The sequence below is a fragment of the Notamacropus eugenii genome, chromosome 1 (genome assembly GCF_028372415.1).
Source record: "Notamacropus eugenii isolate mMacEug1 chromosome 1, mMacEug1.pri_v2, whole genome shotgun sequence".
Lineage (NCBI taxonomy): Eukaryota > Metazoa > Chordata > Mammalia > Diprotodontia > Macropodidae > Notamacropus > Notamacropus eugenii.
Genome location: NC_092872.1, coordinates 134,840,869 through 134,864,094, shown reverse-complemented (window position 1 = coordinate 134,864,094; position 23,226 = coordinate 134,840,869). Strand labels below are relative to the sequence as shown.

Genomic DNA, 23,226 nt, shown 5'->3' with positions numbered 1-23,226 from the left:
AGGATCTGGCCCTTCTTTATGCAGTCTGGTGGGCCCCTCTTCCTGAGGGCTCTCCATATGGTGCCATACTTAATGTGGACACCCAATTAGCTTCAGCCTTATCACAGCTCAGAATTCCAGAGTTCAAAGGATCTCCCAGCCTTAACTTCCCCAGGAGCAGGGATTATAGGATGCATTCTGTGTAATTTAAGGGATGTTTAAAAGGCCTTACTTCCCAAAACTCTCACTACTTCTGACCTCAAACCCTGCCTATCTGGTCTGTCTCAATTTTGGTAATGCCTAAGGTTCTACCATCACAGCTCCATTTTTTCTTTTTAAAATTGTGTGTTATCTTTTAAACGGTGTTTATTGATATCATTGTTTTTACATAGCATATTCATTTCTAAATATCCCTCTTCCCCTCTCCTACTCCATAAGTCATCCCCTATAACAAAGATTTCCAAAAAAAGGATAAGTACTACTATCTTCAACTGCTATCTTCAAGATTTCCAATTACTATCTTCAAGAGTCCCTTAAAATGATACAAATCCCCCTGGAAAGGAGAATATTTGAAACCAGTTAGAGAGAGACAAACTTAGCAGAGATGCATGGACAGCCAGTTCAGAGTAATGAGGCATAGTCATGGATGAGGTTTATTGGAAAAGAGAAAATGGAAGCTCTGAAAGGAAGGTTCTGATTCTTTAGCAAAATATGAAAAATCATAAAAGCTCATGCTAGAGAAAATGGCTTCATTTTTTAAAGTATAAAGACAGGGACTAAAAGGCTACTTTTCTCCTTTCGTGGAGAAATTGGAATGTGTCAAAATAATATGAAAGTCAGAAATTAAAAACCAGAGCAGCTGGTTTTTACTTAACCTGAACAAACTGAACTGTTTTCTCTTCAGTGAATGGCTTATGCTCATGTCAGCATGCATACATTCTTAATGCAGAATTCAATCTAGTCCAGCTTGAATTCAGTTCAGTTTGATTCAGCAAGTGTTCCGTGAGCAGTCACTGTGTGCCCAGCCCTGTCTATGAGCTGTGGGAAATATGAGAAGTATAAAGACATGAGTCCTGCCCTTCAACAGGGTTTGCATTATATAATAATTATGGAAAGCTACTGGGTACACAAGTGCTGGGGTACAGCTGTGCTCACTCCCTCTTCTAAAGGAAGTCAATAAGCATTTATTAAACACTTACTATGTGCCAGGCACTATGCTCAATTTAGGGATACAAAGAAATGTGAAAACAAGTTTTACCCTGAAGGATTTAAGCTCACACTTTAATGGGGGAGACAACATGGAAATAAATATGTGCAAAAAAATATATACAGCTAGATAAGAGAGAAACAACAAAGGGAAGACAGGGAAACCAAGAAAAATTTCTTGCATAAGGTAAGATTTTAGCTGGGTTTTGAAGGAAGCTAGGAGAGTAAGACAGACAGAGAGAGACAGATAGAGAGAGAGAGAGACAGAGAGAGACAGAGAGAGAGAGAGAGAGAGAGAGAGAGAGAGAGAGAGAGAGACAGAGAGAGAGAGACAGAGAGACAGAGACAGAGAGAGACAGAGAGACAGAGAGGGAGAGGGAGGGAGGGAGGGAGGGAGAGGGAGAGGGGGAGGGAGGGAGGGAGAAGGAGAGGGAGAGGGAGAGGGAGAGGGAGAGGGAGGGAGGGAGAGGGAGAGAGGGAGAGGGAGAGGGAGAGGGAGAGGGAGGGAGGGAGGGAGAGAGGGAGAGGAAGAGGGAGACAGAGAGAGGGAGGGAGGGAGGGAGAGGGAGAGGGGGGAGAGAGAGGGAGATGGAGAAAGACAGAAAGGGAGAGGGAGAAGGAGAGACAGAGAGCATTCCAGGTATAGGGGACAGCCAGTGAAAAGTCATAGAGTCAGTAGATGCCATGTTGTATTCAAGGATGAGCAGGGAAGCCAATGGGCCTGGATTGTAGAATGCATGGAGGGAAGGAAAGTATAAAAAGATTGGAAAAGCAGAAAGAAATCAAATTGTAAAGAGCTTTAAAAGTCAAAAAGAGAATTTTTATATTTGATCCCGAGGATAGTAGGGAATTTATTGAGTGGGGGAAGAGAATGACACAGCCAGATCTGCTCTTTAGGAAAATCACTTCAGCTGCTATGAAGGACAGACTGGAGTGGGGAGAATTAAGACAGGAAGACCAACCCAAAAGCTATTACAGTATAGTCTAGTTGAGAAGTGAGGAGCAGCTAGCTGGTGCAGTGGATAGAGCACCAAGGCAGGAGTCAGGGGGACCTGAGTTCAAATCTCACCTCAGACACTTGACACTCACTAGCTGGGTGACCTTGGGCAAGTCACTTAACCCCAGTTGCCTCATACTGGGTCATCTCCAGTCATCCTGATGAATATGACCAAATGGTCACTGGATTCAGATGGCTCTGGAGGAGAAGTGAGGCTGGTGACCTTCACAGCCCTCACTCAAAAAACAAAGTCAAGTGCAAGTCATGTCATTATTTCTCTGATGGCATGGTCTTTTTTGGCAATGAAGGATGAGCACACACATTGTTGAGAGGTGATGAAGGGCTGGACTGGTGATGGCAGAATCAAAGCAGAGAAGGAAACTTAGAAAAGAGATATTATAAGGAACTCTAAGTTCCCTTCCACCTCTGATCTGTGATCCTATCTATCTATGATCTAATCAAAATTCTGCCAACTGTGTATGATATGCAAGGGCCAGTCTAAGTATAGAAAGCACGGGGCAGCTAGGCAGTGGACAGAGCACCAGACCTGGAGTCAGGAGGACCTGAGTTCAAATCCAACCTCAGATACCAGTTACTTGCTAGCTGTGTGACCCTGGGCAAGTCACTTAACCCCAATTACCTTGCAAAAGAAAAATATGAGTATAGAAAGGCTCATCATCAGTAGACTGGCCTTGCAGATGATAAATCCTTTGGCCAGGATGAACATATTGGAAAATACAAAATGAATTTCAGTCCAGTATGACTTCTTTTTCTACATTGATGGTAGTAGAATGACTGAAAAGAGGACTATGGGGAAGTTCTCAGGTTTTTTTTTTTTTTCCAGAGTTAACTAACACTTTGTCCAAGTAGTTTAGTAATTGTAGCTGTTGAAACTGAACATCTTTATCGTTCCTTTGGTATAGCTAGGTGGTACGGTGGATAGAGCACTGGGCTTGAAATCAAGAAGACTCATCTTTGTGAGTCCAAATCCTAGCTGTGTGACCCTGAGAAAGTCACTTAACCCTCTTTTCCTCAGTTTCCTCATCTGTACAATAAGTTGGAGAAGGAAATAGCAAACCATTCCATTATCTTGGCCAATAAAACCCAAAATGGAGTCACTAAGAGTTAGACATGACTGAAATGACCAAACAACAAGAAAATTCTTTCTTTGGATTTGGTGCTGACTTTTTTTAATGTACAGAAGATAAGAGAAGAAAGAAGGTCAGAATCACAGACAAACAGGACAATTTTAAAAGTTATATTAAATTAACTATATACTTTAAATGACAAGCAAACAAAAAAAATAATAGAAAATCACAGCTTCAGATGAGTGCAGTCTTCTTTTCCCACTCTCCTATGTTTTCAGAAGTGTTCATTTTAGTTGGCGTTGTCAATGTAACCATCATCATCATCACTTGGTACTGATTCTGACTTTTGCTCTATTGTCTACGATCCGGCTGCACACACAGAATGATTCTCGAGTTGGTAACAAGCCATTTCATATTTGCTAAGTTTTAGCAGTTTTCATATTCTGTGGTTGTTTTTAGAGTTTTCCAAATTGAAGAAACTACGCAAGATATATAAAACTTCTGGAAAATCTGCAATAAAAATAGAAATTCCATTTAAAATAACTACAGATGTATAAAACACTTGGAAATCTATCTACCAAGATACAACCAAGAAGGAATTTAGACTTTTGAATATACAAATAAAATTACAAAAATCTTTGACTCAATTTCTTAATCTTAGTTTATATTTTTTTTCTTTGCTCTTTCTCTTTTGTTCCCAATTCCACACTGAAGTCAACAGGAATATCACTTAGGCTTCATTGTTGATGACAGTGGAACACCCGATGTCTTTTCTCTATGGAAGAAAGTAAAGAGTCAACTTGCTCTGGGAAACAGAGTCAAACTTTTCAGAAAATGTATTCACTTATTCATCTTCTGCAGCATATATTGTAACATTCACTGCAGTTTTATCTGTTTAACTGTTTACTGTAACATACCCATTATGAGCCTCATGAATATGAGGTTAGTTGACTAAGAGCCCCATAAAATGATATTTCTTATTGTCCTCAGGTGCAAAATAAAATCAACTCCATCAATGTATTTATGTGTTTTGGGTGAGAATGGGTGAGCAATTCTTTTATGTAACACACATGTAATATTTAGATATGAAACACACATACATGTATATATACACAAGGTATATATAGTATGTATAGATATAGACATAGCTCTCCAGCCATTCTTTCCTACATTCCAGCATTGCTACTGCCTGCTTGACATTTTCAACTGGACATGTTAGCATCTCAAATTCAAAACATGTCCAAAACAGAATTCCTTATCTTAATTCCCCTAGCTATTTCATTCTCCAAATTTCCCTATTTCTACTGAGGGTATCAAAATCCTTCCAGTCACCCTGTTTATTTTTGACTCTTCTCACTCACCATCCATATTTAATTAGTTGCCAAGACTTGTCAGTTCTACCTTCACAATATTTCTTGACTCTGTTCTGTTTTTTTCAACCAATAGTCACCAGTCTAGTCTATGACCTCATCACCATTTCTCTGGACTACTTCAATGGCCACTGGTCCACTGGTTTACAGCATCTTTCTTCTCCAATCAGTTTTCCACACAGGTGTCACAATAACCTCCTGAGATGTGGGTCTGACCAGGGGTATTGTGAGACTTTGATAAGATGTAAAAATACCACTTCATAATGAAGACTTTCCCTATCCATTCAGCCTAACACTCTTTCTTCCTCCTCAGAGTTTTCTGTATGATTTATCTGAATACACATGGCATCCTATCGATAGAAGTGAACTTTTTAAGGCCAACAATTATTTTGTTTTGTATTTTGTTTTCAAGGCCTCAACACTCAGTACAATGTCTTACTGTGACTTAGTATGTGTTTTTAAAATGTTTATTGAATTAGATTGTATTATGTAACATTAGTTATAGATAAAGCTGGAATGGGAGATTGTCCCAGATTGTGAAGGGACTTGAATTCTGGGCTGAAAAGTTTGAACTCCATCTAGATTGATGGCATCAAACTTAAATAGAAATGAGGGCCTCTAATCCATATGTAAGGATCCCTTTGGCCCTCAAGTTGACTTAGTTTTTAAATGTAATATTATTTATATTCTATTGTATTTTTCCTTATTTTGTTAAATATTTCCCAATTACATTTTAATCTAACGCCAAGTACTGGGGTGGCGACCAGCTGGCAACTTGTTTGACACTTCCGATATTTTGACAACACTATTATCTATAGTCTAGATAATGGACAACTATAACATTAGTCTATACATTCAGTTATCTATATTTCTTAATATGCTAAAAACTATTTTTCCTCAATGAAAATGACATACAATGGATCTCATGTAGCAAGTTATAAACTTCAAGTTGTATCACCAACAGAGGGTCTCTCTTAAAAAAAAACCTTGTGATTTTTTTTCAATTATCAAGAATTTAGTTTTTCTTCCTCCTACTTCTGTCTCCTACCTACTAAAAAAAGAAAAAGAAAACCCCGTGCAAGAAAATATATATAGTTAAACAAGGCAAATTCTCATCCTGGTAAAGTGCCATATTTATTGTTAATTTTCTAGTACAATAAAAGCTGTGGGAAGAAGAGGGCTGACCCTTACTACTAACCACCCCCACCTCTTCTGCCATGGCATTTAGTCACAGAGCTCAGAGTTGCAATCCACAGGCCAGGAGTTGTGCGTTGCCCAAGCTGCTTGAGACTTTGCCAGTTCAGGACCCCTGGGAACCTGGCTACAAGAAGTAGCAACCTAAGGTTTCAGACAGCCTGAGGTTGCAGAAGCACCCACTATTTACTCAATTATTTCTTAACCATTTAACATGAATACAATTGTGCTAGTTTTTTATTAGTCCTTTATCTTTTTTTTAAATGTGTCACTGAAGGCAATTTTGAGCCTTGTACCTCTGACCCTATTTCCTCATAAGCCCCATGATTTTTAATTGCATGATTTTAATTAACTCAGTGTTCTTGGGAAACACATATATCAGGTTATAGCAGAACTGTATAAATCATACTCCTGGTTCTGCTCATTTCACTCTGAATCAGTCCATACAAGTCTTCCCTTCTAAAACTATCTCATTTATAATTTCTTATAGCATAATAGTATTCAGTTAAAATACCATAAGAGGTATGTGGGATATTCAGGGAGGACTAGCACCTCTGGTGTGAAGGTTTGCTGAGGTCTTTTCAGGACTGCTCATCCATCTTTGGGGTCCACCTCCATCCAGCTCTCACTTGTGGCTCCACATTCCCAGTGGCCATAACCTGGTAAAACTTTCTTGACAGATGAGATAAACCAGGGTAACCTATAGGCCTCAGAACTGTCCATGAATTAGGAGGATGTTTACCCCAAGTATGTGAAGACTTCCCCTGGCAGAGTGGGCAGATGAGAACAATTTATTCCAATGTCCGTGAAGGTAGCTGAAGCAGGCATTGTAGAGCACTTAGAGCTTGGTCAGACATGGAAGACACCAAGATCCTTCATTGCATTGCTGGTTGTCTTGATTTTTGCTTTCCATTGGACTTTAATGACTCTGGAAGAGACAGTAAGGCTAATGAATTTGTGCAGCTCTATCTCATTTAAATACAGCTCACTCACAAGTCAAGATATCACCCCATGATGTCAGGGGTCTCTTCAAAACTGAAGGTTGAACAACAAATAACATTCAATTGTATACGATTATAATATCTTAATTTGTCCAGCCATTTGCCCATTTCTCTGATATCTCCTTATTTTCCAGTTTTTTTGGCACTACAAAGAAAAGATGCTATGAATACTTTTGCATATATATGGGATTATTTTCCTCTTTTTTTTGGCTTCTTGGTAATGATATCGTTAAGTCAAAGTTATGCATGGGTTACTAACTTTGAGGTTGTCAGTCCGTCAATAAACATTATCAAGCACCTACTATGTGTCAGGTACTGTGCTAAGCACTGAGATTATGAAGAAAGACAAAACCAAGTCCCAGCCCTTGAGAAGCTAATGGGGGTGGTGGTGGGAGATGGGGAGAGGTGCTTTTCTCATTAGTAAAGAATGAATATAACATAGGCAGGAAAAGGGGGATGAGTTTGTTCATAATGAAGTTTTTGAATAGCCATTTTGATTAGTACTACACTGCTCTAAAACTAAAAGTGATCTATTCATCTGGATTTTATTTACCAGTGTTCCTTTCCACCATTTAACTTTCTTATTTCAAGGAAGCATTAGGTAGTAACATCAGCGATAAGAGGCTTAACCTCTTAGGATAGGGCTATAACATTTCAACTTTTGTTCTACAAATTGTTTAATCAGAATCCGTGAAGAATGCAGCAAGAGGCTTAAATGTGTTGTATAAATAATGAAGATTAAGGGAACAAACACACCCCTGCTAAGCTAGGTGCCTCAGGTGATCCCTGGTGTCTGCTACAATCTTTGACACTTGACATAATGTGAATGAAGGCAGAAATGAAGTGTCACTCAGAAGACTGATTCTGAAGGAAGGGTTGAGCCATACTATGTCCTGAGAATGAAGTAGAGGCTTACTCGGAATAGTTAGATAAGTATGACAACAGCAAAAAACTTGACCTGTGATACTTATAGCAAGATTTAAATTCAGGACCAACATTTCAACAGTGATATACAGAATCCTCCCAATAACAGTCCATCTATATTTTCAACTCTAAAAAGGACTTGAATAGTAGAGTAAGCGCTATTCTTTGAAAAACCTTTACAATGAACCAGCCTATAAATGAATATCTTCTTCCTTTTTTTCCTCTCACTCTAGATATCCCATAATTAAGGTGAAATACCAGTCTTCCATATATATATGTATATATACATATGTACACACACATATATATGTGTATATATGTATGTACATATATATGTATGTGTATATATGTACATGTATATGTATGTATATGTATATACACACAAATAGCCTGCACAGAAGACTTCCCAAGACATAGCAATTAATTAATCCACTAGTCAACAAACATTTTTTGAGTGCTTTCTATTGAGTGCTATTTGTGGTGGGGGTTACTGAAAGATTTTATTTCATTCTTTTCAACAAACATGCAAAAAGTACCTACTAAGTGCAAGGCAGCATGGGGTAGTAGATAAAGAGATGAGCTTAGAATTAGGAAAACCTGGGTTCTGATCCATCTTCTAACTGCTAAGGATTGTGTAAGCTTGGGAAAGTTAGTTAACCCCTCTGACCTCTAAGATGTTAAGTTTTAGGTAGTTTGCTTTAATCTGCTTTGATAGAGGGAGTTAACTTACCAGTATAGGTGCTTGACATATGCTTAAGTTGATGAGGTGGGTTCTAAGGAAACAAAGACAAAAACTGAGATTTTTCCTCAAGATTTTTACATTATGTGTAGAAGTAGGGACCCTTTTGAGCTCTCCCCCGAAACCCCTCAAAAAACCTGTAAAAAATGACTCAACAAATTCTAGAGCAGCAGAGGGCACAAAAGGACAGACTGAAGCAAATTTCCAGCCCAACACAATCTGGAAGAGTGACAGGAAGGGTCCATCTATTACACTGGATTGGGAGTGGAACGCAGTTCAGCATGAACACAGACAGAGCTGGAAAAGACCTTAGGGGACTGAATTGCTGGTGGCTGCTTTGGTTTCCAGACTTCTCAACTGACAAATGCCAAAGGCGGTTTTGAAGGTCAGTGGGAAGGGTTCTTCACCTGACTGAAAGGGGAATGTGGTCTGGTCCTAGCCCCAGCCCCAGGGCAACAGCAGCTACTACTGAAGCAGAAGCTGTTTCTGAGCCCTACACTTAACAAAGAGTTCAAAAGTGAAGTAATTGACTGAAAAAATAGGCAAATGATGGAAAAAGAATCAAGAGATGAATGAAAAAGTGAACAGAAAAGAGAAACAATAAGGGACTTATTAAAGTTGAACTGTTTACATTCCTTCATGGAAAGACAACATTTGTAACTCATGAGACCTTTCTCAGTATTAGGATAGTTACAATACGTATGTATGTATGTGTATATATATATATGTGCATATATATATATATATGCACATATGTGTATGTGTATGTATATGTATGGAGACAGAGACAGAGGGCACAGATTGAGCTGAATATGAAGGGATGATATCTAAAAAAGAAAATTAAGTGTTGAGAGAAATGTACTAGGAGAAAGAAAAAGGGAGAAATAGAACGTAGTAAATCATCTCAAATAAAAGAGGCAAGAAAGAGTTTTTACAGTGGAGGGGAAATGACAGGGAATAAGTGAGCCTTCCTTTCATCAGATTTTGCTTCAGGAGGGAATAACACACACACACTTAATTGAGTATGGAAGTTTATCTTACGCTACCAGAAAGCATGGGGGAAGGAGATAAGAGACAGAGGATAATAGAAGAGATGGAAGATTGGGGGAAAGGGTAATTGGAAGGCAAACACTTTGGTAGAGGGATAGGTCAAAGGAGAAAATAGAATAAATTGAGGGTGGGACAGGATAGAGGGAAATAAAGTTACACTTTCACAACATGGCTGTCATGGAAGTGTTTTGCCTGACTACACATGTATAACCTATATCAAATTGCTTGCCTTCTCAATGAAGGTGGATGGGGAGGGTGGAAGGGAGAAAATGTGAAACTGAAAACTTTACAAATGAATGTGAAAAAATTTTTTACATGAAACTAGGAAATAAGATATATAGGCAATGGGGTATAGAAATCTATCTTGCCCTACAGGAAAATAGAAGGGAAGGGAATGGGGGAGGGAGAGTGCTGATAGAAGGGGAGGCAGATTGGAGGAATGGCTTATCAGAACACACACTGTCCTGGGGTAGGGGGAGGGAGAAGATGGGGAGAAAATTTGAAATTCAAAATTTTGTGGAAGTGAATATTGAAAACTGAAAATAAATAAATTAAAAAAAAACAATTTGAGGATTGTGGAAATACAATTTAGCAGCTTCTATGTCAAGGGATTGAAGAGCTTGGAATATGATATTCCAGAGGTCAAAGGAGATAGGATTAAAACCAACAATCACCTACTCAGCAAAACTGAGTATAATACTTGGGGGGAAAAATGGAATTTCAATGAAATAGAGGACTTTCAAGCATTCTTGTTGAAAAGACCAGAGTTGAATAGAAAATCTGACTTTCAAATATAAGAATCAAGAAAAACATGAAAAGGTAAAGAGGAAAGAGAAGCCTTAAGGAACTCATTAAAATTGAACTGTTTAAGCAAGAGATAGAAAGAAAAATTCTATTTAAAGCTATGATAGACACTATAAAATATCTGGGAGCCTCCCTCTTAAAACAAATCCAGGGACTAGATGAACACAGTTACAAAACACTTTTCACACAAATGAAGTCAGATCTAAGTAAGTGGAAAAATATCAGTTGCTTGTGGGTAGGAAGAGCTAATATAATAAAAAATGACAATTCCACCTAAATTAATTTACTTATTCAGTGCCATACCAATCAAACTGCCACATAATTATTTTCTAGAGCTAGAAAAAATAATATCAAAATTCATCTGGAAGAAGAAAAGGTCCAGGATATCAAGGGAACTAATGAAAAGAAATGTGTTATAAAGCAGCAATCAACAAAACCACTTGAGTACAGGCTAAGAAATAGAAGGGTAAACCAGTGGAATAGGTTAGGTATTCAAGACAGAGTAGTCAATGAATATTGCAATCTACTGTTTGATAAACCCAAGGACATCAGCTTCTGGGATAAGAATTGACTGTGTGACAAAAATTGCTGAGAAAACTGGATAACAGTATAGCAGAAACTGGGCATAGAATAATGTCTGACACTGTACACAAGAATAAAGTCCACATGGATGATGAGGTTCAGACTCTGGGAGCCTCCTTGAGCTCCCCTTGAATCTCCTCACAGAATCTGGCCTTTCTTACTCAAATCTAATCTTCCCATTTGTTCCGGCCTTCTCAGGAAGCCCATGGGCTTTTCATTATCATTTCAGGTCTCTGTTGCACTCCCCACCCTTGATCCCATCAAAACCCCATTCCCATACTGCCCCTATCAAGATCTCTGGATTGCCCCACCTGCTTCCCACCCAAACCCTCCATTGTCTGCTATCTCCTGATAGCCTCCAGCTGTTTCCAGCCTTTGACCCTCCTTGGATTCCCTCCTTGGACTTCTCCTCAAGACCCTTCCTTAACCCCTCCTTCCATCACCCTGGACTACCAGACCACCACCCCCCACCCCCAGATCTCTCCTATACTCTTTTCTGTATTTAAGTCCCACCTTGCCTCCATGAAGGTGCTCAGATGCAATCCAGCTCAGACTCTGTCTAGCTGGGATTGTGTCTGGCCCGCTTGTGAATATGAGCATTACAAATGCTTAGGCTCCTTAAGAGGCAACCCAATTTGGCGAATCCTTAATAAATTTTGTTTTCTTTGGCTTTAAGAAGGCTTGAGTCGAATTCATTCGAGCACGACCCAGACCGTTGGTATTTTGGGGTCCCCCATCACCATAAACCTCATCAATGGATACATGATGTAGGTGTAAAGACTGGTACTACAGACAAAGTAGGGGAGTAAGGAATAATGTATTTGTCAGATTTATGGAGAATGGAGAAATTTCTGACAGAACAAGAGATAGAAAACATTATGACGGCAAAATGGATAATTTCGATTACATTAAATTGAAAAATTTTTACACAAACAAACCCAATGCAACCAAGATTAGGAAGGAAGCAGAAAACTGAGAAAGAATTTTTACAACTAGTATCTGTGATAAAGGTCTCATTTCTAAAATATATAGAGAACTAAATCAAATTTATAAGAATACAAGTCATTCCCCAATTGTTAAAAGGTCAAAGGATATGAGCAGTTCCCTTGCAGCAGAAGAAATTAAAGCTATCTATAGTCATATGATAAAATGAGGAGGAGGAGCCAAGACGGTGGAGTAGAAAGACACAGATATGCTAGCTCCGAAACCCACAGCCCATAAAACACCTGTAAAGAAGAACTCCCAACAAATTCGGGAGCAGCAGAAGCCACAGAACAACAGAGTGGAGGAGATTTCTGTTCCAGAGAGCCCTGAAAAACCAACATGGAAGGTCCATCACACACAGGACCTGGAGCCAGGCCCAGCCCTACCTTGGATGCATGGAACTGAGAGGAGCAGATCCCAGCAGGCTTCAGAGACAAAATGTCTGGCGGCCGTGCGAGTCCCTCCACCCACAGGTGCTGAAGGTTGGTGAGAGGGTCTCTTTGGCTGGTCGAGAGGGGAGTGGGGTGTCCCCATAACTCAGGCCCTCTCAGGAGGCAGCAGTGGAGGTGGCAGCAGAGGTGGCAGGGGACAAGGGCTCCCAAAGCAGGCAGGAGCTCAGATCCATTGTTGAAGGTCTCTGAATAAACCCCCTGAGGGAACTGAGCCCATGTGGTGGCCCTGCCCTGACCTGAGCACCTGACCTTAATCTCACACTGAATAGCAGCCCTGCTCCCACCCAAAGCCCTGAGGCTGGGAAGCAGCATTTGAATCTCAGACCCCAAGTACTGGCTGGGCATATCTGGAGGCAAGACGGGGGTGGAGAGGACACTCAGAAGTCAAGTCACTGGCTGGGAAAATGCCCAGAAAAGGGAAAAAAAATAAGACCATAGAAGGCTACTTTCTTGGTGAACAGATATCTCCTTCCATCCTTTCAGATGAGGGAGAACAATGCTTACCATCAGGGAAAGACACAGAAGTCAAGCCTTCTGTATCCCAAACATCCAGAATAAATATTCCATGGGCTCAGGCCATGGAAGAGCTCAAAAAAGTTTTTGAAAATCAAGTTAGAGAGGTGGAGGAAAAACTGGGAAGAGAAATGAGAGAGATGCAAGAAAAGCATGAAAAGCAGGTCAACACCTTGCTAAAGGAGACCCAAAAAAATGCTGAAGAAAATAACACCTTGAAAAATAGGCTAACTCAATTGGCAAAAGAGGTTCAAAAAGCCAATGAGGAGAAGAATGCTTTCAAAAGCAGAATTAGCCAAATGGAAAAGGAGATTCAAAAGCTCACTGAAGAAAATAGTTCTTTCAAAAGTAGAATGGAACAGATGGAGGCTAATGACTTTGTGAGAAACCAAGAAATCACAAAACAAAACCAAAAGAATGAAAAAATGGAAGATAATGTGAAATATCTCATTGGAAAAACAACTGACCTGGAAAATAGATCCAGGAGAGACAATTTAAAAATTATGGGACTACCTGAAAGCCATGATCAAAAAAAGAGCCTAGACATCATCTTTCATGAAATTATCAAGGAAAACTGCCCTGATATTCTAGAACCAGAGGGCAAAATAAGTATTCAAGGAATCCACTAATCACTGACTGAAAGAGATCCAAAAAGAGAAACTCCTAGGAACATTGTGGCCAAATTCCAGAGTTCCCAGGTCAAGGAGAAAATATTGCAAGCAGCTAGAAAGAAACAATTCAAATATTGTGGAAATACAATCAGGATAACACAAGATCTAGCAGCTTCTACATTAAGGGATCGAAGGGCATGCAATAGGATATTCCAGAAGTCAAAGGAACTAGGACTAAAACCAAGAATCACCTACCCAGAAAAACTGAGTATAATACTTCAGGGGAAAAAATGGTCTTTCAGTGAAATAGAGGACTTTCAAGCATTCTTGATGAAAAGACCAGAGCTGAAAAGAAAATTTGACTTTCAAATACAAGAATGAAGAGAACCATGAAAAGGTAAACAGCAAAGAGAAGTCATAAGGGACTTACTAAAGTTGAAATGTTTACATTCCTACATGGAAAGACAATATTTGTAACTCTTGAAACTTTTCAGTATCTGGGTAGTTGGTGGGATTACACACACACACACACACACACACACACACACACACACACACACACACACATGCACATGCACACACGCACACACACAGAGACAGAGAGCACAGCGTGAATAGAATAGGATGGGATCATATCTAAAAAAATGAAATTAAGTTGTGAGAGAGAAATATATTGGGAGGAGAAAGGGAGAAATGGAATGGGGCAAATTATCTCTCATAAAAGAGGCAAGCAAAAGACTTTTTAGTGGAGGGAAAAAGAGGGGAGGTGAGAGAAAAACATGAAGTTTACTCTCATCACACTTGACTCAAGGAAGGAATAAAATACACATTCATTTTGGTATGAAAACCTATCTTACAATACAGGAAAGTGGGGGAGAAGGTGATAAGCAGGGTGGGGGGGATGATGGAAGGGAAGGCAATGGGAGGAGGGAGCAATTTGAAGTCAACACTCTTGGGGAGGGACAGGATCAAAAGAGAGAATAGAAGCAATGGGGGGCAGGATAGGATGGAGGGAAATATAGTTAGTCTTACACAACATGATCATTATGGAAGTCATTTTCAAAACTACACAGGTATGGACTATATTGAATTGCTTGCCTTCCCAAAGAGATTGGGTGGGGAGGGAGGGAGGAAGAGAAGTTGGAACTCAAAGTTATAAGAACAACTGTCGAGTACTATTCTTGCTACTAGGAAATAAGAAATACAGGTAATGGGGTATAGAAAGTTATCTGGCCCTACAGGACAAAAGAGAAGATGGGGACAAGGGAAGGGAGGGATGATAGAAGAGAGCACAGATTGGTGATAGGGGCAATCAGAATGCTCGGTGTTTTGGGGTGGGGAGAGGGAACAAATGGGGACAAAATTTGACACCCAAAATTTTGTGAAAAAATGTTAAAAGTTAAATCAATAAATTTTAAAAAAATGCTCTAAATCACTATTGGTTAGAGAGATGCAAATCAAAACAGCCCTGAGGTATCACATCACACCTATCAGATTGGCTAACATGACAAAACAGGAAAATGATAAATGTTGGAAAAGATGTGGGAGAGTGGGAACACTAATTCATTGTTAGTGGAGCTGTGAGCTGATCCAACCACTCTGAAGATCAATTTGGAACTATGTCCAAAGGGCTGCAAAAATGTGCCCACCCTTTGACCCAGTAATATTGTTTCTAGCACTGTATCATAAAAATGGGAAAGGCTCCCACATATACAAAAATATTTATAGCAGTTCTCTTTGTGGTGTCCAGAAATAGAAATCAAGGGCATGTCCATCAATTGGGGAATGGCTGAACAAGTTGTGGTATATGAATGTAATGGAATACTATTGTTCTATGAGAAATGATGAACAGAAAGACTTCAGAGAGGCCTGGAAAGACTTATATGAACTGATGCTGAGTGAAAGGAGCAGAACCAGGAGAAATTTTACACAGCAACAACCCCAATGTGTGAGGAATTTTTCTGGTAGACTTAGTCCTTCACTGTAATGTGAGGACCTAAAAAATTCCCAATGGACTCTTGAGGCAGAATGTCTTTCACATTCAGAGAAAGAACTATGGAATTGGATCACAGAATGAAGCAGATCATTTTCTCTTATGTTTTGTTTTGTTTTATGGTTTCTCCCATTCATTTTCATTCTTCTATGCAACATGATTAAGGTGAAAATGTGTTTAATAAGAATGTATGTGTAGAAACTATGTGTGTCTCAGGGAGGGAGAGAAGAGGGAGGGGAAAAGGGTAGGGAGGGAGGGGAAAAGAGGATGGAGGGAGGGGGAAAAATCTGATATATGGAAGTGATTGTAGAAAACTGAAAACAAATAAAATAATTTTTAAAAAAAGTTGAACTGTTTACATTCCTATATGGAAAGATGTTATTTGTAACTCATGAGACATTTTCAGTATTAAGATAGTTAGAGAAAATTTCTTTTTCCTTCCTTCCTTCCTTCCTTCCTTCCTTCCTTCCTTCCTTCCTTCCTTCCTTCCTTCCTTCCTTCCTTCATTCATTCATTCCTTCTTTCCTTCCCTCCTTCCTTTCTTTCTTTCTTCTTGTCTCCCCTAAAACCTTAGATCCAGTGCACTCTGAAGTCTGTGGATTAACCAACAATGGGTTCCTGCCCAACCTCCACTCAATGGCTGTTTTTGGACCCTCCTGCCTTTGAGTGAATGACAATAGTAACAGTTTCTGTTCAAAACAACAACCCTGAGACTCCTGCCCCTCCCAGAATGGGGCCATCCCCCTGACTACTTTTTAAAGAGGCCTGTTCATTGAATGGGCACTACCTTACTTTAAGTAAATATCTGAAAAGTCCTTAGTTTAAAAGGCCAAGGTGTCCCATTGCATCCTGGGCCATCTCAAGTCATCCTGATGAATATCTGGTCACTGGATCCAGATGACTCTGGAGAAGAAAGTGAGGCTGGTAACCTTACACAGCCCTTCTCCCCTCAAAACGGTCAAGTGCAAGTCATATCATCATTTCTCTGATGTCATGGTCCTCTTCTAAAATGGACAAATGCAACAACAAGTTAGAGGGAATATACATATATATATTTATATGTAGGTGTGTGGGTATGTATGTATGTGTATATTATATATGTATAGGTATGTATATGTACATATGCACATATGTATATGTGTAACTGTATACATATTTGTGTATATGTATATGTACATGGGTGTATGTGTGTGCTTGTGTATGTACATACATACATGCATACATACATACATACACATAGACAGAAGACACAGGGTGAGCTGAATATGAAGGGAGAATACCTAAAAAATAAAATTTACTGTTGCATGGAATGTACTAGGAGTAAGAGAAGTAAGTAAGGAGAGTAAGAGGAGGGGAGAGGTATAATGTAGCAAATCATCTCACATAAAGGAGGCAAGAAAGAGCTTTTACAATGGGGAAGACGGGGAAGATGAAAGGAAATAATTGAGTCTTACTCTCATGGGATTGGGCTTAAGGAGGGAATAACAAACATTCAATTGGATATGGAAATCTATTTTACCCTGCAGGAAGGTAGGGGAGAAGGGGATAGGAAAAGGGAAAATAATAGAAGGGACAGTGAAATGGGGAAAGAGATAATGAGAAGAAAACAGTGTGGGAGGACAGATCAAGGGAGAGAATGGAATAAATGGAGGGCAGGATAGAAGAGAGGAAATTGTGGTTAGTCTTTCACAACGTAACTATTATGGAAGTGTTTTGCATGGTTAACCATGTATGACTAATATTGAAGTGCTTGTTTTCTCAATGAAGGTGAGTGGGGAAGGAGGAAGGGACAAGATATGGAACTCAAAGCTTTAATAATGAATGTAAAAAATTGTTTTAGCATGCAATTGGAAAATAAGATATACAGGCAATGGGGTATAGAAATCTATTTTGCCCTACAGGAAAATAGAGTGGACGTGGATGGAAGAAGGGGAGGTAATAGAAGAGAGGACAGACTGAAGGAAGGGGTGGATGGGGTGCATGCTGTCTTGGAATAGGGGGAGGGGAGAGATGGGGAGAAAATTTTGAATTCAAATTCTTGTGGAAGTGAATGTTGAGAACTGAAAAATAAATAAATTATATATTAAAAAAAGATTTCTGTTCGGGGCATAACTGAATTTGACATGTTTGAGAATCATCAGTAGTTTCTTTCCTCTGTTTTATTTACGTGGCTACTGCCCATTCCCACAACCAGTACATCAGAGCAAGACAAGGTTGGATTGAAGTGTGCATACACAATGATGATTAAAAAAAAGAGAAAAAAACAGGTTCTTGAGGAGGAAGATTGGTTCATTATCATTTCACCAATTCTCCTGATTTCATACTTCCTAATTTCCTTGCATGTCTCAGCTGTAACTTCCAGATTCCCATTCCTACTTCATCCTTTAGATTTTTGTTATCAAACTCATTCCTCATCTTTGCTTAGATCTAAATTTGGGATATATAAACTTCTCCCCAGATGTAGTATTTTCCCTCACACCTGTTGATTGCCTCAATTTCCCAGTACATCAAGGGCCGGTATTTGGAAATCTGACAATCTGTCCCTTATTTCTACAGTTAGGAAATCTTGTCATCAATGTAGTATGATTCATATCTGCCCTGCAGATATACTGTCTTCTCAGCTTTTGGTGTCCTCTCTCACAAATAGAGTCAGCTGTAAGCATAGACAGAATGGATATAGTATGTTTTGTGGAAGGGCACTAACAGAACTCTCCTTCTCCTAAAATAGTCTCTTCACAAACGTCTGAAATGCCATCATTCATTAGTCACTTACTGGGATTAAGCATTGCATTCAATTCAACACCTACTTATTAAACATCTACTATGTGTAAGGCACTGGAAATACAAAAACAAAAATGAACATTCCCTGTTCTCAGTAAACTTACATTATCTTGGGAGAATATAGCATGTGTGTGTGGGGAAAGCACAAACCCCCCTCATCAAACTGACTGCTCAGAGGCATCTCAAGGTAAAGACAGAAAATCTCCTTTATTTGTTTCTCGCAGTCCCTTCAGCAGTAAAGCTGGAGTAGGGAGGTGCCTTACAGAAGCAGAATGGTAATTTATATAGACCCTGATGCGAAAATCTCCCTCCCACCACTGACCATTATTCTCATTGGCTGAGAAGCAAGATCTTACATTCTAGGTGGGAAATCTAACCAATCCCTTTTGAAACCCAGTTCAAATTTTCCGCTTCCCCCGGCAGTTACAAAGCCCTCTTCATTACATGCAAATTAGGCATTGAAAATATATGCAAATGAAGCATTGACGACTCATGCAAATTGGGCATTGAGAACTTATGCAAATCAAGTGGACCTGTGTGAGGACTGCAGACTGCATGCGCATATGCAAATTAGGTATTGAGGAGTTAGTAAGTCATATCCAATCATTGATCCTAAAACAATACATAGCCTTATATGGAAATCACCCGACTCTGGAGGAATGGAAACCTGGGCCTAAGGTCTCTTCCACTCCAGGGAGAAGACTCCATATTCCTGAGAAGTCTTCACTAAATCTGTTTTCATTCAGCATGTATACTAATAAATAAGTTCAAGATAATTTCAAGGAGATGACACTAACAACTGGAGACAAAGGGGAGAATCATGAAAGGTCTTGTGTAGGAAGTAGCACCTGAGTTGTGCTTTGGAGGTGAAGAGACTGCTTTCTAGCCTTGGAAGACCCCCATCTGAGCAAAGATATGGAGTAAGGTGATGGAATATTGTGTGCAATGCACAGTTTAATTAGAAAAAAGAGTACATAAAGGGGAGTAATATGACAAGAGACTGGAAAAATATTTTGAGAGCTTTAAGTGTTATGCCAAAGATTTTGCTTTTTATCCTAAAGACAAGTGGGGGCCACTGAAGATTTTTGAGTAGAGTAATGAAAGGATTAAATCTGTGATAGAGCCATGAGGGAAAGGATTAAAGAAGTGAGAGGATAGAAGCAGGGAGACCAATTCAATTCCCCCTGAAGAAGGGTATACATTGTCACTAATATCTCAGTATGAATAAATGTATTCATTCACATTATTATTTTTCTCTCTGTTGGGAGGATTTGGCAACGTGAGAAAAGGGAAAATGTGTGGGTAGGATAGAAGTAAGGGGATGCTAAAAGGGAGAAAGAGGGAGAGAGCAGGGTACAATGGAAAGAATGTTGGATTTGGAGTCAGAAGGTCTGGCTTTGATTATAAACTTTGCTACTCATTGCCTGTGTGACACAGACAAGCCATTTAACCCTTCTAGGACTTAGTTTTTTCATCTATCAAATAAGGGAATTGCATTAGATGGCCTCTGAAATCCATCCTAGCTCAAAAATCTGTGGTTCAGTAAAGGACCTAGACTAGACAACTGCTAAGTTCCTTCCAATTCCAATCTGATGTTTTTATGGTGAAGAAAAGGAAGGTGTAGGTCTGAATGCTAGCACAGAGCAACAGCTATTCAGGTGGGCAAATATGACTGGGTGCTAAGTCCCAGAGATGAATCTTGACAGATTCCACTTGAACCTAGGAGAAAATAGCTAGATAAAGGTTGTAATGAAGATCAGCACTGGTGTTTCTTTCAAAAGGCTGAAAATGCCACATAGAGCACAGTATGTGGGAGTGTATGGCAGCAAACGTCAGATAAAATTTGTAGGAATGGAACAGTAGTGTAATCTTTGAGGTTTAGTCCTACTTTGTGCCTTTCGTGTGTGTGTGTGTGTGTGTGTGTGTGTGTGTGTGTGTGTGTGTAGCCAGTCACCCACACCCTCAAACAGGTGACTAGGGAGGCATCACGGTATAATGGAAAGAGGATTGCTTTTGGAGTCCAAAGATCTGAGTTTGAATTCTGATTCTGATATTTACTACTTATGACTTTGGGAAAATCACTTAATCTTTCTGGGTCTCTGTTTCCATGTTTGCAAGATAAAATGCTTAGACTAGATGGCCTCTAAGACCCCTCCCAGCTCTAAATCCCTGATTTATGAGTACCAGCTTCCAAGATATCTCTGTGATTCCAAGGTCAAGGGATTGTTCTGTTCCAGTGTTTGGAACATAATACATATCAGAGGCAGGTGTTGGTGGTGGTGGTGGTGGTGGTGGTTCAGAGAGGATGAGCTCTGTCTCGGAGTCAGACTACGATTGGTATATTGAATTCCACCACCCCAAATTCACTCCCTTGGCAGTGCTGCAGACTCCAGGATGTGACACTGAAGCCAAACAAAATCTTAATTTTGTTGCCAATAACGCTCACACAAAATAAAATACCTTTCCTGCTCCATTTGCCTTAAAGATGTCAGATATCATCAGATGGGAGGGGACGTTATTAGACCAAAGAGAAACCTGGTGGAAACACCCTCCCCTTTATGGAGCAATTGACTGAAATAGCCAAGGTAGGGGGATTTAATTTCTTTGGAAACAGGATTTCCTCTGATTTGATTTTCTTGTGTTGTTTTATTTTCACTGCTTAAAACAGCTTCATGTTGTCTCAGTTTGGGCTTGTTTTTCAAGGGATTTCTCTGGTATTTCGATTTTGGTCAGGAGTTGGCCAGGTTTCTGTTTAAAGTTCCCAGAATCAGCAGGAAGAATTCAAGAGATAGCTTGATTCCTGCCAACTCTGGGGAAGTTGACACCCAAAATATCTTTGCAAGGGACAAAATTGGCAGCAATCCTGGCTCTGGAACTCTGCTAATAAACTGATTTCAACCCCAGGCTCTAACTTGTACTGCCCCGACTTGAATCAGACATGAACCTGAAAATATATATATAGGAATGAAAGTTGACATAACAATCAGTCAATTTTTTCCCCCAAAGAAGATTTATTTTCTTTCCTTCCCTTCTCTTTTTATTGACTAACACACACACACACACACACACACACACACACACACTCACACAAACCCAACAATCTTGTAACAAACATTTATAGTCAAGAAAATGCAAGACAAATTCTCACACTGACCATGTCCAAAAATAGTGTCTTTGGTCTGCACCTTTAGTCTATCACTTCTCTACAGGGAAATGGGCAACATTCTGCATCATCAGTCCTCTGGAATCACAGATGGCCTTTGCATTGATGAGAGTACTTAAGTATTTCCAAGATATTTGTCTTTACAACTTAACTATGACATTTTAAGTGGATAATTCCATGGTTAAGCTCCAACACTGGAAGTTCAATATATCTTTTTCCTGAGGTGGCACTGGTATGGATCTTAGAGTATTGTTTTGAAACAGAAAACTTCAGATACTTACTTTTAATGAATCAGCCTACATACTGAACCCCTACTCTGCAAAAGGCACTGTGCCAAGCACCTAGGAGGATTCAAAGTAGTATAACACACATTTTTTGCTCTCAATGGACCCCTCGCACATTGTGGCCACTGTCTGGAAGAGTATCTAGATTTACAGAGATTGTATGCATAGGCTTTGACTGGAGAGTAGCTGGGGACTCAGGGACCTGAGCTCACTGAAGTAGGTAGCAGGAATGACTCAGGAGGTAGGACTCTAGATCAAAGCAACCATTTCCCTGATAGACAGGAAGCAAGATATCTTGTTCATAACTTCATTCTGGGCTCTGTTTTCCTTTGGCTAGGGACAAACCAAGTATATCTGCCTTCCCAAGATGATTGTTTGACTGTGGAAAACATGAAGACATTGTGGTCCTCCTTCCATGAAATCATTCTGTGAGCTATAGAAGCAAAGGTTGCGTATGAGGCATTTCTGTGACTTTATTTATTCTCCTCCTAAGAGCTCCAGAGTAATTCTTAATTGGCTAAGGTCTTACCATCCCCGAGGTTATTTGTAATTAGAGTTAGAACTACTTGCTTTCTGATTTAATGATGTCTTAGTCCTCCAGTATCATAGTTTTCAGGATTTTATTTGCATATGTTCTACTAAAACCCTCCTATGATGCCTTATCATTGCATGGAGGCCACTGAGTTGTTTCCAAAGCTATGCCTGTAGAGCACAGACTTTCAAAGGTCTAATCATGTGTAAAGTATGGAGTGGGCAATAAACTGCATGCCTATTGTCCAAACACTAATCTCACTAAGTTCAGAGATCAAGTTTGACCACAGAATATTGGTTTCCTTCCTTCCTCTCTCCCTCTTTTCTTTCTTTCTCTTTTTCTTTCCCATTTTTCTTCTTTCTCTTTCTCTCCCTTTCTCCCTCCCTTCCTCCTTTCCTTCCTTCCTTCCTTCCTCCTTTCCTTCCTTCCTTCCTTCCTTCCTTCCTTCCTTCCTTCCTTCCTTCCTTCCTTCCTTCTATAGAAATTCATTAAACTGTGGTGACATGGGAGAGAATTCTGGGAAGAGGGCAGAATAAGTCAGAAAATTCCAAGCTCTCAACATTTTACCCCACAAAAGAGATAAAATAGTGCCTCAGGGAAAACATAGAGTGGTAAAAATAAATAAAAGTAGGGGCAGACCAGTGGCCCTCCTGGGACAATCAGAGATCTGAAAAAAAATCCCAGGAGGAATTTTGGCCTTTGTGAAGGGTACACACCTCCAGATTAGGGACTGCTTAAACAAGTGGCAAGCCCTGGGGTTAACTGGGTTGGGAGGTTACCTCAGCCCCAGTCACAGGAACTTTTACTCCTGGGACAATGATGGGAATTGGGAATCTGAGCTGGGGAAGATTGAGGGAACCTCTTTTGACAAGGAATGCCAGACCCAGCTGTGCTATGGAAACCATCAGAAACGAGAAGGAACCACCACACACACAATCAATACAGAAGCAGTGGGGAGGGGATGCCACTGGCTGTGGAC

The 23,226-nt window shown here is 39.8% G+C and overlaps 1 long non-coding RNA gene across 1 annotated transcript in view; it reads right to left on the bottom strand.

The window, feature by feature from the left end:
• Window positions 1-3,345: 3,345 nt before the first annotated feature.
• The window catches only part of LOC140524092 (uncharacterized), a 41,043-nt gene continuing 21,162 nt past the window's right edge, over window positions 3,346-23,226 (bottom strand). The window contains exons 2-3 of the long non-coding RNA XR_011973565.1: window positions 6,577-6,762; window positions 3,346-3,780 (exon numbers count right to left, since the gene is read on the bottom strand). This is a non-coding gene — a long non-coding RNA (uncharacterized lncRNA). The remainder of the gene's footprint in view (window positions 3,781-6,576; window positions 6,763-23,226) is intronic.